Source organism: Mesoplodon densirostris, chromosome 2 (assembly GCF_025265405.1).
Source record: "Mesoplodon densirostris isolate mMesDen1 chromosome 2, mMesDen1 primary haplotype, whole genome shotgun sequence".
NCBI classification, from domain to species: domain Eukaryota; kingdom Metazoa; phylum Chordata; class Mammalia; order Artiodactyla; family Ziphiidae; genus Mesoplodon; species Mesoplodon densirostris.
Genome location: NC_082662.1, coordinates 158,493,349 through 158,514,773, shown reverse-complemented (window position 1 = coordinate 158,514,773; position 21,425 = coordinate 158,493,349). Strand labels below are relative to the sequence as shown.

The following is a 21,425-nucleotide window of genomic DNA, read 5'->3' as shown; positions in this document are numbered from 1 at the left end:
ATCTGGTCTTGTGTTCAGGGGACCCTATTCTGTCAAAACCAACTGGCAGAAGATTCCACTAGGGGAGCAAAGGGGATTTCTGGTGGAGAAGGAGGTGAGCAGTCAGAACAATCTGACTGGATTGTTTGAGAGCAGCTCCTACCTGGACCATCTCATTTCCCTTCTCTGTTACACTCTCTTCTAATACAGAGTCCTCCTCCACCAGTTACATACCTAGTGGGGAAACCAAGAAAAAGGAAGAAATGGAGATGGAAGCCACTGGCTTGGAGCAGAGTTTTCAGCTGAGTGTTCTTCACGTTAGCTCCCCTCCCACCTTCTCCAGCCTTTAGTCACTGTCCTAGTTTTGGGATACGAAGCTCCCACTTTGTTTCAGGGTCCTCTAGAATTGATTACTGAGTGTCATGTGTCACAGAAAACACTTCGGGGCCACCCAGACATTTTACTAAACGTCAGTAAGACAGCCTGTCAACTTAGGTATTGGCCAGCCTGGAGATATTAACTGCTATGCTAACCAGTCTGTTCTCTCCTCCAAACTATTTCCAGGTGTGGATGTCAGCCTGCATAAATTTTTTTGAGAATCAGATCCCAGTCACCTTCAAGAAATAGTCTGAAAATTTGTTAATGCCACACTCACCAGCTTTTTTGCTCTTCTTGCTCCAAAAGAACAATTAACCATTAATTTTTAGAATTTGAAATGCTTTAGTGCAGTGGAAAGAGCATGGGCTTTTTGGTCAACGAGATCTGGTTTTGATCCGTCAATGGTCCTTCCTAGATGTAAGACTGTGGAAAACTTGCTTAACTTCTGTGATCCTCAGTTTTTTGGTTTTTAAGTGAATACAATAAAATTCAGTTCATACATTTGTGGTAGGGTTTAAAAGGGCTGGCACATGTCCAGTGTCTGGAGCATCATAGATATTTAATAAAAGATAGTTTAAGTCTCTTTATTTCATTTTGGCATGAGCAGATCTCCTGAGTGCAAAGAAACAACCCCAAAATGGAAGGAATCAGGATTACTCCTCTACAGGGGCCACATTTAAAAATTTCTACATTAAACAGTTATTTATAACTCTCTGGCTTTGATGTTCACTACTATTTGAATTTTTTTCACCCAGGGACACTAGTTGATTCTATTAATTCTAAATTCTGGCAATTAATAATAGTAGAGAACTGGATGCAAATGATTTTTCTGGAGGACCCACATGAGTATATAGCTCTGTTAAGGCACCCACGGTCTCTAAAGACCAGTTTTGGAGTTGAGAGCAGGAATAAAATGAAAAAGATATGCTCTCTCAATTTACTTTCCTTTCTCTCAAAACTTAAACACAAGGTAAAGTATTTGAACAATTTTAAATTTAGTAAACACTGATGCATAATGGAAGCCAGTTCCAAGCAAGAGCTGAAAGAAAAATCTTTTTTTTTTACATCTTTATTGGAGTATAATTGCTTTACAATGGTGTGTTAGTTTCTGCTTTATAACAAAGTGAATCCGTTATACATATATATATATGTTCCCATATCTCTTCCCTCTTGCGTCTCCCTCCTTCCCACCCTCCCTATTCCACCCCTCTAGGTGGTCACAGAGCACTGAGCTGACCTCCCTGTGCTATGCGGCTGCTTCCCACGAGCTATCTATTTTACATTTGGCAGTGTATATATGCCCATGCCACTCTCTCACTTTGTCACAGCTTTCCCTTCCCCCTCCCCATATCCTCAAGTCCATTCTCTAGTAGGTCTGTGTCTTTATTCCTGTCTTACCCCTAGGTTCTTCGTGACATTTTTTTTTCTTAAATTCCATATATATGTGTTAGCATATGGTATTTGTCTTTCTCTTTCTGGCTTACTTCACTCTGTATGACAGACTCTGGGTCCATCCACCTCATTACAAATATCTCAATTTCGTTTCTTTTTAAGGCCGAGTAATATTCCATTGTATATATGTGCCACATCTTCTTTATCCATTCATCCGATGATGGACACTTAGGTTGTTTCCATCTCCTGGCTATTGTAAATAGAGCTGCAATGAACATTTTGGTACATAACTCTTTTTGAATTATGGTTTTCTCAGGGTATATGCCCAGTAGTGGGATTGCTGGGTCATATGGTAGTTCTATTTGTAGTGTTTTAAGGAACCTCCATACTGTTCTCCATAGTGGCTGTACCAATTCACATTCCCACCAACAGTGCACGAGTGTTCCCTTTTCTCCACACCCTCTCCAGCATTTATTGTTTCTAGATTTTTTGATGATGGCCATTCTGACTGGTGTGAGATGATATCTCATTGTAGTTTTGATGTGCATTTCCCTAATGATTAATGATGTTGAGCATTCTTTCATGTGTTTGTTGGCAGTCTGTATATCTTCTTTGGAGAAATGTCTATTTAGGTCTTCTGCCCATTTTTGGATTGGGTTGTTTGTTTTTTTGTTATTGAGCTGCATGAGTTGCTTGTAAATTTTGGAGATTAATCCTTGGTCAGTTGCTTCATTTGCAAATATTTTCTCCCATTCTAAGGGTTGTCTTTTGGTCTTGTTTATGGTTTCCTTTGCTGTGCAAAAGCTTTGAAGTTTCATTAGGTCCCATTTGTTTATTTTTGTTTTTATTTCCATTTCTCTAGGAGGTGGGTCAAAAAGGATCTTGCTGTGATTTAAGTCATAGAGTGTTCTGCCTATGATTTCCTCTAAGAGTTTGATAGTTTCTGGCCTTACATTTAGGTCTTTAATCCATTTTGAGCTTATTTTTGTGTATGGTGTTAGGGAGTGATCTAATCTCATACTTTTACATATACCTGTCCAGTTTTCCCAGCACCACTTATTGAAGAGACTGTCCTTTCTCCACTGTACATTCGTGCCTCCTTTATTAAAGATAAGGTGACCATATGTGCATGGGTTTATCTCTGGGCTTTCTATCCTGTTCCATTGATCTATATTTCTGTTTTTGTGTCAGTACCATACTGTCTTGATTACTGTAGCTTTGTAGTATAGTCTGAAGTCAGCGAGCCTGATTCCTCAAGCTCCGTTTTTGTTCTCGAGATTGCTTTGGCTATTCGGGGTCTTTTGTGTTTCCATCAAATTGTGAAATTTTTTGTTCTAGTTCTGTGAAAAATGCCATTGGTAGTTTGATAGGGATTGCATTGAATCTGTAGATTGCTTTGGGTAGTAGAGTTATTTTCATAATATTGATTCTTCCAATCCAAGAACATGGTTTATCTCTCTATCTATTTGGATCATCTTTAATTTCTTTCATCAGTGTCTTATAATTTTCTGCATAGAGGTCTTTTGTCTCCTTAGGTAGGTTTATTCCTAGATATTTTATTCTTTTTGTTGCAATGGTAAATGGGAGTGTTTTCTTGATTTCACTTTCAGATTTTTCATCATTAGTGTACAGGAATGCCAGAGTTTTCTGTGCATTAATTTTGTATCCTGCTACTTTACCAAATTCATTGGTTAGTTCTAGTAGTTTTCTGGTAGCATCTTTAGGATTCTATATGTATAGTATCATGTCATCTGCAAACAGTGACAGCTTTACTTCTTCTTTTCCGATTTGGATTCCTTTTATTTCTTTTTCTTCTCTGATTGTTGTGGCTAAAACTTCCAAAACTATGTTGAATAAGAGTGGTGAGAGTGGGCCACCTTGTCTTGTTCCTGATCTTAGTGGAAATGCTTTCAGTTTTTCACCATTGAGGACGATGTTGGCTGTGGGTTTGTCATATATGGCCTTTATTATGTTGAGGAAAGTTCCCTCTATGCCTACTTTCTGCAGGGTTTTTATCATAAATGGGTGTTGAATTTTTTTGGAACCTTTCTCTGCATCTATTGAGATGACCATATGGTTTTTCTCCTTCAATTTGTTAATCTGGTGTATCACGTTGATTGGTTTGCGTATATTGAAGAATCCTTGCATTCCTGGAATAAACCCCACTTGATCATGGTGTGTGATCCTTTTAATGTGCTGTTGGATTCTGTTTGCTAGTATTTTGTTAAGGGTTTTTGCATCTATGTTCATCAGTGATATTGGCCTGTAGTTTTCTTTCTTTGTGACATCCTTGTCTTGTTTTGGTATCAGGGTGATGGTGGCCTCGTAGAATGAGTTTGGGAGTGTTCCTCCCTCTGCTATATTTTGGAAGAGTTTGAGAAGGATAGGTGTTAGCTCTTCTCTAAATGTTTGATAGAATTCGCCTGTGAAGCCATCTGGTCCTGGGCTTTTGTTTGTTGGAAGATTTTTAATCACAGTTTCAATTTCAGTGCTTGTGATTGGTCTGTTCATATTTTCTATTTCTTCCTGATTCAGTCTTGGCAGGTTGTGCATTTCTAAGAATTTGTCCATTTCTTCCAGGTTGTCCATTTTATTGGCATAGAGTTGCTTGTAGTAATCTCTCATGATCTTTTGTATTTATTTCTGCAGTGTCAGTTGTTACTTCTGCTTTTTCATTTCTAATTCTATTGATTTGAGTCTTCTCCCTTTTTTTCTTGATGAGTCTGGCTAATGGTTTATCAATTTTGTTTATCTTGTCAAAGAACCAGGTTTTAGTTTTATTGATCTTTGCTATCATTTCCTTCATTTCTTTTTCATGTATTTCTTATCTGATCTTTATGATTTCTTTCCTTCTGCTAACTTTGGGGTTGTTTTTTTTTGTTGTTGTTCTTGTTTCTCTAATTGCTTTAGGTACAAGGTTAGGTTGTTTATTGGAGATGTTTCCTGTTTCTTAAGGTAGGATTGTATTGCTATAAACTTCCCTCTTAGAACTGCTTTTGCTGCATCCCATAGGTTTTGGGTCGTCGTGTCTCCATTGTCATTTATTTCTAGGTATTTTTTGATTTCCTCTTTGATTTCTTCAGTTATCACTTCATTATTAAGTAGTTTACTGTTTAGCCTCCATGTGTTTGTATTTTTTACAGATCTTTTCCTGTAATTGATATCTAGTCTCATAGCATTGTGGTCGGAAAAGATACTTGATACAATTTCAATGTTCTTTAATTTACGAAGGCTTGATTTGTGACCCAAGATATGATCTATCCTGGAGAATGTTCCATGAGCACTTGAGAAAAATGTGTACTCTGTTGTTTTTGGATGGAATGTTCTATAAATATCAATTATGTCCATCTTGTTTAATGTATCATTTAAAGCTTGTGTTTCCTTATTTATTCTAATTTTGGAGGATCTGAAAGTGGGGTGTTAAAGTCCCCTACTATGAATTACTGTCGATTTCCCCTTTTATGGCTGTTAGTATTTGCCTTATGTGTTGAGGTGCTCCTATGTTGGGTGCATAAACATTTACAATTGTTATATCTTCTTCTTGGATCGATCCCTTGATCATTATGTAGTGTCCTTCTTTGTCTCTTCTAGTAGTCTTTATTTTAAAGTCTATTTTGTCTGATATGAGAATTGCTACTCCAGCTTTCTTTTGGTTTCCATTTGCATGGAATATCTTTTTCCATCCCCTCACTTTCAGTCTGTATGTGTCTCTAGGTCTGAAGTGGGTCTCTTGTAGACAGCATATATATGGGTGTTGTTTTTGTATCCATTCAGCCAGTCTGTGTCTTTTGGTGGGAGCATTTAATCCATTTACATTTAAGGTAATTATCAATATGTATGTTCCTCTTCCCATTTTCTTAATTGTTTTGGGTTTGTTATTGTAGGTCTTTTCCTTCTCTTGTGTTTCTTGCCTAGAGAAGATCCTTTAGCATTTGTTGTAAATCTGGTTTGGTAGTGCTGAACTCTCTCAGCTTTTGCCTGTCTGCAAAGGTTTTAATTTCTCCATCAAAACTGAATGAGATCCTTGATGGTTAGAGTAATCTTGGTTGTAGGTTTTCTCCTTCATCACTTTAAATATGTCCTGCCAGTCCCTTTTGGCTTGCAGAGTTTCTGCTGAAAGATCAGCTTTTAACCTTATGGGGATTCCCTTGTGTGTTATTTGTTGTTTTTCCCTTGCTACTTTTAATATGTTTTCTTTGTATTTAAGTTTTGACAGTTTGATTAATATGTGTCTTGGCGTGTTTCTCCTTGGATTTATCCTGTATGGGACTTTCTGTGCTTCCTGGACTTGATTAACTATTTCCTTTCCCATATTAGGGAAGTTTTCAACTATAAGCTCTTCAAATATTTTCTCAGTCCCTTTCTTTTTCTCTTCTTCTTCTGGAACCCCTGTAATTCGAACGTTGGTGTGTTTAATGTTGTCCCTGAGGTCTCTGAGACTGTCCTCAGTTCTTTTCATTCTTTTTTCTTTATTCTGCTCTGCAGGAGTTATTTCCACTATTTTATCTTCCAGGTCACTTATCCGTTCTTCTGCCTCAGTTATTCTGCTATTGATTCCTTCTAGTGTATTGTTAATTTCATTTATTGTGTTGTTCATCGTTGCTTGTTTCCTCTTTAGTTCTTCTAGGTCCTTCTTAAATGTTTCTTGCATTTTCTCTATTCTATTTCCAAGATTTTGGATCATCTTTACTATCATTATTCTGAATTCTTTTTCAGGTAGACTGCCTATTTCCTCTTCATTTGTTAGGTCTGGTTGGTTTTTATCTTGCTCCATCTGCTGTGTGTTTTTCTGTCTTCTCATTTTGCTTATCTTACTGTGTTTGGGGTCTCCTTTTTGCAGGCTGCAGGTTCATAGTTCCCGTTGTTTTTGGTGTCTGTCCCCAGTGGCTAAAGTTGGTTCAGTGTGTTGTGTAGGCTTCCTGGTGGAGGAGACTAGTGCCTGTGTTCTGGTGGATGAGGCTGGATCTTTTCTTTTTGGTGGGCAGTTCCACGTCTGGTGGTGTGTTTTGGGGTGTCTGTGGACTTATTATGATTTTAGGCAGCCTCTCTGCTAATGGGTGGGGTTGTGTTCCTGCCTTGCTAGTTGTTTGGCATAGGGTGTCCAGCACTGTAGCTTGCTGGTCGTTGAGTGAAGTGGGGGTTGGCGTTGAGATGGAGATCTCTGGGAGATTTTCGGCATTTGATATTACGTGGAGCTGGGAGGTGTCTTGTGGACCAGTGTCCTGAAGTTGGCTCTCCCACCTCAGAGGCACAGCACTGACTCCTGGTTGCAGCACCAAGAGCCTTTCATCCACACGGCTCAGAATAAAAGGGAGAAAAAGTAGAAAGAAGGAAAGAGGATAAAAGAAAATAAAGTAAGGTAAAATAAAATAAAGTTTTTAAAATAAAAAAATAATTATTAAGAAAAAAAATTTTTAAGTAAAAAGAAAAAAAAAAACGCACGGATAGAACCCTAGGACAAATGGTGAAAGCAAAGCTATACAGACAAAATCTCACACAGAAGCATATACATACACACTCACAGAAAGAGGAAAAAGGGAAAAAATAGTAAGTCTTGCTCTCAAAGTCCACCTCCTCAATTTGGGATGATTCGTTGTGCATTCAGGTATTCCACAGGTGCAGGGTACATCAAGTTGATCATGGAGATTTAATCCGCGGCTCCTGAGGCTGCTGGGAGAGATTTCCCTTTCTCTTCTTTGTTCGCACAGCTCCCGGGGTTCAGCTTTGGATTTGGCCCCGCCTCTGCGTGTAGGTCGCAGGAGGGCATCTGTTCTTCGCTCAGACAGGACGGGGTTAGAGGAGCCACTGATTCGGGGGTTCTGGCTCACTCAGGCCGGTGGGAGGGAGGGGCACGGAGTGAGGGGCGGGCCTGCGGCGACAGAGGCCGGCGTGACGTTGCACCAGCCCGAGGCGCGCCGTGCGTTGTTCCGGGGAAGTTGTCTCTGGATCACCGGGACCCTGGCAGCGGCGGGCTGCACAGGCTCCCCGGAAGAGAGGTGTGGAGAGTGACCTGTGCTCGCACACAGGCTTCTTGGTGGCGGCAGCAGCAGCCTTAGCGTCTCATGCCCGTCTCTGGGGTCCGTGTTGTTAGCTGCGGCTCTTACCCATCTCTGGAGCTCTTTTAAGTAGTGCTCTTAATTACGTCTCCTTGCGCACCAGGAAACAAAGAGGTAAGAAAAAGTCTCTTGCCTCTTCGGCGGGTGCGGACTTTTCCCCGGACTCCCTCCCGGCTAGCCGTGGTGCACTAATCCCTTCAGGCTGTGTTCACGCCGCCATTCCTCTCCCTTTGCTCCGACCGAAGCCCGAGCCTCAGCTCCCAGCCCCGCCCGCCCCGGCGGGTGAGCAGACAAGCCTCTTGGGCTGGTGAGTGCTGGTCGGCACCGAGCCTCTGTGCGGAAATCTCTCCGCTTTGTCCTCCGCACCCCTGTTGCTGTGCTCTCCTCCGCGGCTCCGAAGCTTCCCCCTCTGCCACCCGCAGTCTCCGCCCGCGAAGGGGCTTCCTAGTGTGTGGAAACCGTTCCTCCTTCACAGCTCCGTCCCACTGGTGCAGGTCCCGTCCCTATTCTTTTGTCTCTGTTTCTTCTTTTTTCTTTTGCCCTACCCAGGTACGTGGGGAGTTTCTTGCCTTTCGGGAGGTCTGAGGTCTTCTGCCAGCATTCAGTAGGTGTTCTGTAGGAGTTGTTCCATGTGTAGATGTATTTCTGATGTATCTGTGGGGAGGAAGGTGATCTCCGTGTCTTACTCTTCCGCCATCTTCCTCCGGCAGCCACTCACATCTTTTAATTCAGAAAAATCTTTTTAATTGAGGTATAATTGATATAACATTAGTTTCAGGTATGCAACATAATGATTCGATCTTTGAATGTACTGCAAAACGATCACCTCTATGTCTAGTTACCATGGTCACCATACATAGTTACATATAGTTTTTGTGTGTGTGATGAGAACTTTTAAGATTTACTCTCTTGGCGGCTTTTGAGTATTCACTACAATATTATTGACTATAATCACCATCCTGTACATTATATACCCATGAGTTACTTATTTTATAACTGAAAGTTTGTACTTCTTGAACCCCTTCACCCATTACCCCTACCCCCCATTCTCCTACCCTTCGGGTTACCACCATTCTGTTCTCTGTATCTATGAATTTTGTTTTTTAGATTCCACATAGAAGTGGTAAGTGAAATCATACAGTATTTGTTTTTCTCTGTCTTTAAAAAAAATATTTTATGGAAGTGTAGTTGATTTACAATCTTGTGTCAGTTTCTGGTGTACAGCGAAGTGATTCAGATATATATATATATATCTTTTTCATTATGGTTTATTACAGTATTGACTTATTTTACTTAGCATAGTACCCTCAAGATCCATCCATGTTGTCACAAATGGCCAGATTTCATTCTTTTTTATGCATGAGGAGTATTTTATTGAGTATATTTACCACATCTTTCTATCCATTCATCCATCAGTGAACACTTAGGTTGTTTACATATCTTGGCTATCGTATATAATGCTGCAGTGAACACAGAGGTGCACAAATCTTTTCAGATTATTTCCTTTTCTTCAGGTAAATACCAAAGGCAGAATTGCTGGATCATATGGTAGTTCTAGTTTTAATTTTTGAGGAAACTCCATACTGTTTTCCATAGTGGCTGCACCAATTTACATTCCCACCAACAGCATACAAGGGTTTCCTTTTCTCCACCTCCTCACCAACACTTGTTATTTCTCGTCTTTTTGATAATAGCCATTCTGACAGGTGGGAGGTGATAATCTCACTGTCATTTTGATTTGCATTTCCCTGATGAATAATGATGTAGAGCCTTTTTTAAAATACCTGTTGACTATCTGTATGCCTTCATTGGAAATATGTGTATTCAGATCTTCTACCCTTTTTAAAACCAGATGTTTGGGGGTTTTGTTTCGCTATTGAATTGTTTGAGTTCTTTATATATTTTGGATATTAGACCCTTATCGGATATAAGATTTGCAGATATTTTCACCATTTGGTAGGTTGCCTTTTCATTTTGTTGATGGTTTCCTTTGCTGTGCAGAAGTTTTTGCTGTTGTTTGTTTGATATAGTCCAACTTGTTTATTTTTGCTTCTATTGCCTTTGCTTTTAGAGTCGGATCCAAAAACTTATTTCCAAGACCGATGTTGAGTCACTTATATTCTATTTTTCTTTTAGGAGTTTTATGGTTTTAGGTCTTACATTCTAGTCTTTAATCCATTTTGAATTAATTTTTGTGTATGATATTATGATATAAGATAGTGGTCCAATTTCATTCTTTTGCAAGTGACAATCCAGTTTTCCCAACAGCGTTTTTTGAAGAGGAAGTCCTTTTTTCATTGTATTCTTGGCTCCTTTGTCATAAATGAATTGATCATATACATATGGGTTTACTTCTGGGCTCTCTATTCTGTTCCACTAATCTGAGTGTCTATTTTTATGCCAATTCTATGCTCTTTTGATTACTATAGCTTTGTAGAATAGTTTGAAATCAGGGAGCATGAAGCCTCCAGTTTTGTTTTTTCTCAAGATTGCTTTGGCTATTTGGAGTCTTCTGTGGTTCCATACAAATTTTAGGATTGTTTGTTCTATTTATGTGAAAAATGCCACTGGAATTTTGATAGGGATTATATTGAATCTGTAGATTGCTTTGGCTAATACACACATTTTAACAATATTAATTTTTCCAACCCATAAGCATGAAATATCTTTCTATTTATATGTGTCCTCTTCAATTTCTTTCATCAGTGAGTCTTTCGCCTCCTTGGCTAAATTTATTCCTAGGTATTTTATTTTTCTTGATGCAATTATAAATGGATTGTTGTCTTAATTTCTCTCTCTGATAGTTTGTTGTTAGTGTGTATAAACACAAGAGATTTGTTTATATTGATATTGTATCCTGCAACTTTACTGAATTTGTTTATTAGTTCTAACAATTTTTTAATGGAATCTTTAGGATTTTCTATATATAAAATCATGTCATTCTCAAATAGTGACAGTTTTACTTTTTCCTTTCCAGTTTGGATGCCTCCTATTTCATTTTCCTGCCTAACTGCTCTGGCCAGTACTTCCAATACTATGTTAATTAAAAGTGCAAGAGTGGGCAACCTTGTCTTGTTTCTGAAGTTAGAGGAAAAGTTGTTAGCCTTTCACCCTTGAGTATTATGGGTGAACATATGGACTTGTCATACATGGCCTTTATTGTGTTGAAGTATTTTCCCTCTATGCTGACTTTGTTGAATGTCTTTATCATAAATTGAGGTTGAATTTTGTCATATGTTTTTTCTGCATCTATTGAGATGATCACATGATATGTATCCTCCCTTTTGTTAATGTGATGTATCACGATTGATTTGCAGATGTTGAACCTTTCTTGCATCTCTGGAATAAATCCCACTTGATCATGGTGTATGATTTTTCTTAAATGTGTTGTTAAATTTGGTTTGCCGATATTTTGTTGAGAATTTTTGCATCTATGTAATCAGGGATATTATCCTGTAATATTCTTATTTGTGGTGTTCTTATCTGTTTTTGGTATCAGGGTAATGCTGGCCTTATTAAGTTTGGAAGCGTTTCCTCCTCTTCAGTTTTGTGGAAGAGTTTGAGAAAATAAGTAATAGATCTTTTTTGAATATGTGGTAGAATTTACCAGTGAAGCTGTCTGGTCCTGGGCTTTTGTTTGTTGGGAGGTTTTTGATTATGGATTCATATCCTTACTAGTAATTGGTCTGTTCAAAATTTCTATTTCTTCATAACATTTCTTCTATTTGGAAGATCATATATTTCTGGGAGCTTATCCATTTCTTCTAGATTCTCCAATTTGTTGGTGCATAATTGTTCATAATAGTCTCCTCTGACCCTTTGTATTTCTGTGGTGTTGTAACTTCTCATTTTGCGTTTCTGATTTTGTTTAATTGAAACCTCTCTCTTTTTTCCTGGCTGAGTGTAGATAAAATTTGTCATATTTGTTTATCGTTTCAAAGAACCAGCTCTTATTTTCATTGATACTTTCTATTGTCTTTTTAGTCTCTATTTCATTTACTTCCACTCTGATCTGTGTTATTTCCTTCCTTCTACTAACTTTGAGCTTCTTTTATTCTTTTTTTAAATTCCTTTTGGTATAAGGTTAGGTTGTTTATTTGAGAGTTTTCCTGTTTCTTGAGGTTGACATTTATTGCTGTAAACATCACTCTTAGTACTGTTTTTGCTTCATGTTTCAGATTTTGGTGTGTTGTATTGCTATTTCCATTTTCATTTGTCTCAAGGTATTTTTTGATTTCTGCTTTGATTTCTTTGCTTACCTATTGATTATTCAGTAGCATGTTGTTCAATCTCCACATATTTGTGATTTTTAAAACCTTTTTCTTTTTGTAATTGATATCTGGTTTTATATCATTGTGGTCAGAAAAGATGCTTGATATGATTTCAGTCTTCCTAAATTTATTGAGACTTGTTCGGTGGCCTAACATATGACTCATCCTGAAGAATGCTTCATATGCACTTAAGAATGTGTATTCTGCTGCTTTTGAATGGAATGTTTTATATATAACTATTAAGTCTGTCTGGCCTAATGTGTCATTTAAAGCTAATGTTTCCGTATTGATTTTCTGTCTGGGTGATCTATCCGTTGATGTAAGTGGGGTATTAAGTTTTCTGCTATTATTGTATTACTGTCTATTTCTCCCCTTAGGTCTGTTGTTATTTGCTTTATATATTTATGTGCTCATATGTTGAGTGCATAAATACTTACAAATGTTATATCCTCTTGTTGGATTGACCCCTTTATTATTATCTAACACCCTTCTTTGTCTTTTATTATGGTGTTTGTTTTTCTTTGTCTTTTATTACAGTGTTTGTTTTAAAGTCTCTTTTGTTTGATAAAAGTATATCTACCCCAGCTTTCTTTTGGTTTCCATTTGCATGGAATATCTTTTTTCATCCCTTCACTTTTAGGCTGTGTGTGTCCTTACATCTCTTTTGTAGGCAGCATATAGATGGGTCTTCTTCTTTTTTTTTTTAATCCATTCAGCCATTCTATGAAAGAATGATTCTTAAAGTTTTAAGACGACTTGACCCAAATGTTTGGCTTCAGTACCACCATCATTTTTCGAGTTACATCACTTGATCTGATTTTTCTAACCCATGGGCTTTCATAGTTCAGTTTGGTGTTGAGTGATTTCATAAATCATGTTGATGATCTGGTCCCTCTGTTCCTCCCAAGAATGTGGTTTTGATGAACAAACAACAGTTATAACGTGTTTGCTTCTATCACATGTACATCCAAAGTTATAAAATCTCAATGTTGCACAAGCTCAGAATTTCACCACGTATATTGTGTTGGCTTAGACTGTGTTGGCTTTGTCAGCCTTTACTCTGCTAGACTGAGAAATCTTCTAAATGTGGAGATTGGTAATTTTTCTTTTTTTTTATCGAAGTCCAGCTTTCTTCTGCTTGGTGGAATTAAGGAAGCAGGGCTGGGCATCACTCCTGAGGGCATGTGGATGAGCCGTGCAGGTCTTTCTGTGATCCCAGTTTGTGACTGAAGGATTTGAAGAGCAGACCTGGTATGGACAGATTTTATTTTACAGGAGCAGTCAGTCACTGAGTACTTTGGTAATTTTAAGGCTCAAAACCCAGAGTGGGAGAAACATATACCGCACCCCCCGCCCCTTTAAAAATACTTACTTTTTTTTTTTAAGAGCAGTTTTAGGTATACAATAAAATGGAAAGGAAGATACAACGATTTCCCATCTATCCCTTGCCCATACACATGCATAGCCTCCTCCATTATCAACATCACTCACCAGAATGATCTTTTACTTTTTTATTATTTTTGTAAATGTTTTATTCTTAAGGATGACTCTTCACTGACACATCATAATCACCCAAAGACCATAGTTTACTTTAGGCTTTAATCTTGGTGCTGTACATTTTATGGGTTTGGACAAAAGTATACGGAGGTATATCTACCTATTATTTTCCCTGAGCTAAAGGTCCTCTGTGCTCTGCCTATTCATGTCCCTCCCCTCACCCCTGGCAACCACTGATCTTTTAACTATCTTTATAGTTTTGCCTTTTCCAGAATGCCATAGAGTTGGAATCATACAGTATTTAGCTTTTTCAGATTGGCTCTTTTCCCCGAGTTACATGCATTTACATTTTCTTCATGTCTTTTCATGGCTTGGTAGGTAATTTCTTTTTAGCACTGAATAATATTGTATTGTTGGGATGGACCACAGTTAATATATCCATTCAACTACCAAAGGATGTTGTGGTTGCTTTCAAGATTTGGCAGTTATGAATAAAGCTGCTATAAATATCCATGTGCAGGTTTTTGTATGGACAGAATTTCAACTTTCTGGGGTAAATAGAAAGGATCACGATTGTTGGATGACATGGTAAGAGTATGTTTAGTTTCTTAAGAAACCACCAAACCGTTTTCCAAAGTGGCTATATCATTTTGCATTCCCACCAGCCATGTATGAGAGTTCCTGTTGCTTCACGTTTTCAAAAGTATTTGATGTTGTCAGTATTCTTGATTTTGACCATTCTAATAGGTGTGTAGTGGTATCTCATTGTTGTTTTAATTTGGATTTCTGTGATGGCATATGATGTGGAACATTTTTTCATATGCCTTTTTGCCATCTGTATATCTTCTTTGGTAAGGTATCCATTATGGTCTTGGGCTTGTTTTAAAATTGGGTTGCTTATTTTCTTATTGTTAAGTTTTAAGGGTTCTTTGTATATGTTGGATAACAATCCTTTGTCATATGTGTCTTTTGCAAGTGTTTTTTCCCAGTGTGTGGTTTATCTTCTAGTTCTCTTGATATTGTCTTTAGAAGAAAATTAGTTTTTAATTTTAATGAAGTATAGCTTATGAATTATATCTTTCATGGATCATGTCTTGGTGTTATATCTAAAAAGGCTTCATCATACTGAAGGTCATGTATGTTTTCTTTCCTATGTTATCTTCTACAAGTTTTGTAGTTTTGCATTTTACAGTTAGGTTAGTGATCCATTTTGAGTTAATTTTGGTGAAGAATATAAGATCTGTGTCTATATTATTATTTTTTTTTTTGTTTTACATGGGGATATCTGGTTGTTCCAGCACCATTTGTTGAAGAGACTGTCTTTGCTCCATTATGCTTCTTTTGCTCCTGGCCAAAGATAAATTGATTATATTTATGGGCTCTCTATTCTCTTCCATTGATCTATTTGTCTACTCTTTCACCAATACCACAATATCTTGATTACTGTAGCTTTATAGGAAGTCTCAAAGTCACACTTACTCCTTTTTAATTATAAAAAATCAGATGACCAGCAAAGCAGCCACATCTACCTTAATAGTCAGGGGGTGAAGAAGACATGCGGTGGCTTGTATCTGCTTTCCTTTTGAGTCTTTCTAGTGGTGGAACTGGCTCAGACTAGCTCACCAGAGCCAATTGTACACTTCTCTTCCCAACTGTATGTTCAGGGACATCAGTAAATTAAAATTGGCCATTGTCGGAATATTTACACCACAGAAATTAGCAAATGCCAACAGTCAGTGTTTGTTTGGTTTTATCCCTTCAGAGAACCAGTTGTTAAACATTCATCTACATAACACTGATTTTGTATCTAATTTGTTCTTCCCTTTGATAGTTCATCATCAAATTCCTTCTAGTCATCACAGGTAATGCTTATTAATCACTTTGTATGAGTTAGGCACTGTGCTAAGATCCTTCACATGTGTTCTTTAATTTAATTCTCACAACACTGTGATGAAGTAGGTCTGTGATCTCAGCTTGTGGTTGAGGGATGCTGAAGAGAAGACCAGTGGTGGACAGATTTTTATTTTACAGGTACAGTTTGCAAGTGAGTAAACTGAGATTCAGCAAGATGATGTAATTTTTCTGAGGTCACACAGCATGTTAGGTGGTAGACTGGAGGCTGTAGCTTCTGGCTGACTCATGCTTGTAACCACCATGCATTATGCTCTTCCCCAGCATAGAAAACTGTTCTGGGCTCAGAATCATGACACGTTGGCTCTAGTGTACTCTATGCACCCAGACTGACACCTGCCCTCTCAGAACCTCAGTGTCCTCATCTATATAATTAGGCTGGTGATGATACTAATCTGCCTAGTTCACAGGATGGCTTTACCGTTTAAATGATAGTTACACCAGATTGCTTTGGAAAGCTTAAGTACTGTATAAATGGGAGATATCATTACATGATAAGAAGTGAAGAAAAAAATATTAACCAAAAGAATACTACATCACAGTTTAGAAGATTCAGCTAAAGTGGATATTTTATATAAATGCAGGTTCTATGAAATATTACAGTACATGTTTCTGGGTGAAATGGCAGGACCTTTGATCTGGGAATGCCTGAACTTACCTCTTAGAATTCTTTGGCTTTGGGTCTCCCTAACCTTCCCAGACACTCTGATTAGTAATCAAGGTGACCTTAGTTTCATGGGCAGATTTGATTGGAACTAAGTTATTAAGAAGGTAGTCTAGTGCTGGAAAGTTGACATTTAGTAACTTCAGGGAGAATTTTTGCCTTATTATGTCCATGTTTTAATAAAGATTTTTTGTTTCTTGGGGTTTTTTAGCTGTTCACATAGCTATTTATACTTCCAACTGTCAGCATATTTCATTGTAGTTGTTTATTTAAGGTTTATCTTCTTGACTATACTGAACTCCTGATGATGTCAAATAACTGTATGATTATTACAGAAATCCCAAGCACCAAGTACTGAGATCGGCGACTAGTATTGCTGCATAAATTTCTATCCAACAAGTGCATGGGTGAACTAACTACATGGAACTCTTGTGGTGTTCATGTATATCTTATGCCACAGTTGTACATCTGTAAGCTTTGAAAAATTTCTTAATTGCAGTTGGAGCTAGTGTGCAAGGCAAGGTCAACCACGTGGTGTTTCATGCTAGAGTTCATCTGTGTGCTATTAGGATATCAGAGGCATTTGGCAGCAGTTGGAAAACCTCTAGGTATTCCCTAACTTACACAGTCCAGGCCCCTTACTGTGTTATACAAGACCTACCTTGACATGTTTCACCTCTGGTGCTCTCCATCCTGCCACTGTGTGGAATGATCTGTAATTCTTTAGCCTGGCCAATTCTTACATGCTCTTCAAGAGTAGGTTTGGGTCTCATCCCCTCAGGAAATCATCTCTGGACTATGGACTGTGATTAGGTTTTGTTTTCACTCACCTATGTATTTCTTGATCTTAGTTCTGATATTATATTAAAATTATTTCCTATGTTGCCTATTCTCCCATGAGACTGTAACTCCTCAAGTGCAGAGACTACCTTTTCTTCCAAAGCTGAGAAGAGTATGTACATCTGGCATGAATGAGATGTTCAGCAAATATTTGAGGAACTGAAATGACTAATTCCAAGTAGAATTTCTTTTTCTAGGAAGAGCAAGACAGTGAGATGAAATGTGAACCCTTCAAGGCTTAGTGGGGCGACAGCACTTCAAGTGGCCAAGCATGATCCTCTTCCCACCAGCTAGGGGTGAAGCAGAGAGCTTCCAGGTTATGGGTTCAATGTTGGGGCTAAGTCTGTGTTTGTCTGAGAACAGACTGCAATTCTAGTTTAACTGCAGTCTGGTTTATTCAGTCTCAAGGGAGAAGAGAATCAGATAATTTTCCATTCAATACCCTACAGATTGGAGGAACAGATTTTAACCAGTACAGACTATAAGAATATAGAAGATGCAGGGGGTAGAAACATTTATTTACTCTGTCCTTGTAAATTTTGGAAATCCCCAGAAGGACACACTCATGATCTCATGAAAGAGGTTGGGGTGGCTGGTAGTGATTCTCAGGGAGATGTAAGCATACTATGCTTCAATGCCACAATTTCCTCTCTTGGAATAATAGATCTTTTAGTGGGAGCAGGGGACATTTATTTCCATTTCAGTAGTCTTAAATGTGAGTTGTATTATAGATAATAAAAAGCCCCAATTAATTATGAATCCTAGACAATCCATTAACCATATTCTCTAACAGCATCATATCTGCGCACTTATTCATAACAGGCTCCTGTTTCTTTTAACTGCCTTTCATTCCACTAGTTTTCTGAATTAATGAGCAAGAACGTATGGTTACATAGAGACCTCAGACAAACCTAATATGCTCTATCGGATGTGATCCTTAAACAAATGGTTTAAAACAAATGGTTTAAAAGAATTTCAGATGCGATTTCCACTTTCATGTCTGACAACTTATTTTATTTTTTTATTTTTTGGCGGTATGTGGGCCTCTCACTGTTGTGGCCTCTCCCGTTGCGGAGCACAGGCTCCGGACACGCAGGCTCAACGGCCATGGCTCACGGGCCAAGCCGCTCCGCGGCATGTGGGATCCTCCCAGACCGGGGCACGAACCCGCGTCCCCTGCATCGGCAGGCGGACTCTCAACCACTGCGCCACCAGGGAAGCCCTCTGACAACTTATTGATAACAATTTTTCTAATTCCTTTCCACTGGTTGGAAAAATTAAGATTCCCAACTTCTGTCTTCTGCATTTCCATCCATTGAACAGCAGTCAGAAGCTTGATTTGTTTTGTTTGTTTTTTAAAATTTATTTATTTTATTTTTGGCTGCGTTGAGTCTTTATTGCTGCACGCAGGCTTTCTCTAGTTGTGGAGAGCAGGGGCTACTCTTCGTTGCCGTGCGTGGGCTTCTCATTGAGGTGGTTTCTCATTTTGTGGAGCATGGGCTCTAGGCACGTGGGCTTCAGTAGATGTGGCGTGCGGGCTCCATAGTTGTGGCTCGTGAGCTCTAGAGCGCAGGCTCAGTAGTTGTGGTGCATGGGCTTAGTTGCTCCGCGGCATGTGGGATCTTCCCAGACCAGGGCTTGAACCCGGGTCCCCTGCATTGGCAGGCGGATTCTTAACCACTGCACCACCAGGAAAGCCCTATATTTGTTTTTAAAATATAGAATAACAGCAGCTCTCAACATGGTTTCACAAGAATCTGTATTTGTGAAAGTTCCACTTGTGATTCTGATCCATGGCTAGTGTTGATGACATTGGTTTCTTAGTTCGTTTGGTTTGCTATAACAAATATACAACAGGCTGGGTGTCTTAAATAGAAGAAATTTATTTCTCACTGTTCTGGAGGCTAGGAAAGATAAAGGCACCAGCAGATCTGGTGTCCGGAGAGAACCCTTTTCTTGGTTGGCAGATGGCTGTCTGTCTTCTTGTATCCTCACATGGTGGGGAGCAGAGAGAGAAGCTAGTTTGCTTCTTAAAAGGACACTAATCTCCCATCATGAGGGCACCACCTGCATGACCTAATCACCTCTTAAAGGCCCTATCTCCAAATATCTTCACATTAGAGAGCAGGGTTCCTACAAATGAATTTTGGGAAGACATAAATGTTCAGTCCACAGTAATTGGGTTGGAAAATTCTATTTGTTAAATATGTTTTTTTTTTCCTTCTCTGGAATGAGTGCCGGGCAGTGCTTCAACAATTATTTCCTCTCTTCCTATAGATGAAGTATGAGCAGTGGTAATACAGCAAATAGAATGCAGTTATCTAGGTACCTAGTGAGGTTTCACATATGCTGCTGTGACATCTTATTAAATTAGAGAGTAAAGAATCATTACTTTCATCATCATTCAGAAAGTAATACTTCTATATGCTTTCTACAACTCCCAACTAAAATTGACTATTTTAATGCTCTTGGCCAATGAATCCTTTCTAATATAATTACTAAAATTTAGATTAATCAGAACTAGACTAGTATGGTAAGAAAATTCCATGTTCTGTGTAGTGTCTCAAGGAGTTAGAAATAACATTTTAGACACACTATAATTTTAATAGCTTCCTATGAGCTAAATAAGTAGAAACAATTATTTTGTTGCTACTAGAAGTTCTAAGGACAATAAGTTAATGTGTTCAAAATTGCAGTTAGATGCTGGCAGGTAACAAGCTAATTATCTAGTAATTTATATGTCAAGCCTAATAATTTATACCACAACTCATATACACCTGTATATGCAACAAATATGAAATAGCCTCCTCCTCAACTCTTCCTCTTAAAAACCAGCTGATATTTACTAGTTGAGAGGTTAGTAACTCCATGGTTCTGATATTAAATATCGCAGCACATTTGTTCATAGGTTAGTGGATGGACATAATTAAGGCTAAATGTACTTATGAAAATAAGTGAACCAAGGAGAAACCATGAAGCAGGAAACTTATTACTGATCTCACTAGGTTTGTCTGCTTTTTTGAAAATCTACCCAGTACAAGAATTTGTAAAGCAGTAATTGTTACATTCCTTTACCATACAGACCTCAATGTAAAAATAAACAAAAAAACCCAAACAATACTAGAACATCACCATTGTATTATACCTAGTCATCACCAGTACTTGGAAGTCTAATTGTTAGAATTGCTAGATTGGGGATGAGTTGCTTTTGTTAAAAAGAACATTTTATTTTTTAAATCACAAGTTATTGATTTATGTTAGAGACAGAAGAGAAGATAATCTATCATTTATGAAAAACATAGCTACTTTTAAGACACTTGCCTGCAATTACAATGGGAGGACTCATGGCTTTAAAATCCAAACTGTCCATAGAGTGGTACTGTTTGCGTGGATTATATAGGAGCTCAGGTAAATAAGTAAAACTATTGACTGGAGGAGGCTGGGGAAGAATAACTCTTGGTATTAGCCTCAGGTATCTATCTAAAGGCCAGCCGACTTTTCTAACATGCATTCATTAGTTAAAGCAGTATTTACTAAGCATTTCCTGTGTGAATGTACTGCCTCTATGTAAATTACAATTGAAGTCTGCTCTTGAGACCCTGCCTATATAATATAAGAGGGACCTGGAGGATGGTGGGTTCATAACTGCAGATGGGTTGCTGGGAACATTCAAGGCCTCCAAATTGCCTTCAGTCTTCCTATCTCACCTGTGGTCCTGTTACATCTGATCACTTCTTCCTGCTGCCAACTTGTTAGTGACATAGTGATCTACAGGAATTCCTTCCTTTGTTTATGGGACTTAATAGTCCTGGGCCTCCTATGAGCAAGGTGGTAAGTAAGGTAGCATGTGGTAGGAACTTCGTTTACCTGGGGAAGTTCCACTTCTGTACTCTGGTGGGCGTTATTGGCTATAAAACAATCATTATAATTTGACTAGGTTTTTTTACTCTAGGACCGTGGGGCAATGTCATTTTGCTTACTCTGGGGAACAACTGTTCACTATGGATGGGTATCCTTGCCCTTGGGCACTAGAGGGAATAACATGTCTGGGATGTTACAGTCTTCTCCTTATTTTCCCCACAAGAATCATCATTTCAATATTCAATAGAGAAAAATGACCTTTGAAGGGGTAGGAGATTACTAATTTTTGTAAAAACCATGAAGGCCCTCATGACTTCTGAGGAAGTGGAAAGACTGGGAAGTCATGGACACAGAGTCACCCTGAGGAACGTTTGTGCCAGAGTGGTGAGGATGGCTTTCAGTTGCATTAGACATCCCCTTACAACTTCCATTTTAGTTATTTAAAAACACCAGAATGCTTTAAATTGGGTGGAATCTCAAATTAAGTTCCTTTTGGGGAAAGATGTTGCCAGAACAGCCTGATATGGGGTACTGGACAGGCATCTTAGGTGGAGAATCTGTATCACTTATTTTTTT

At 38.4% G+C, this 21,425-nt stretch overlaps 1 protein-coding gene across 1 annotated transcript in view; it reads left to right on the top strand.

The window, feature by feature from the left end:
• Positions 1-21,425, top strand: part of PAPPA2 (pappalysin 2) — a 297,667-nt gene that overhangs the window by 19,684 nt on the left and 256,558 nt on the right. The gene's annotated exons all lie outside the window — the stretch shown is intronic.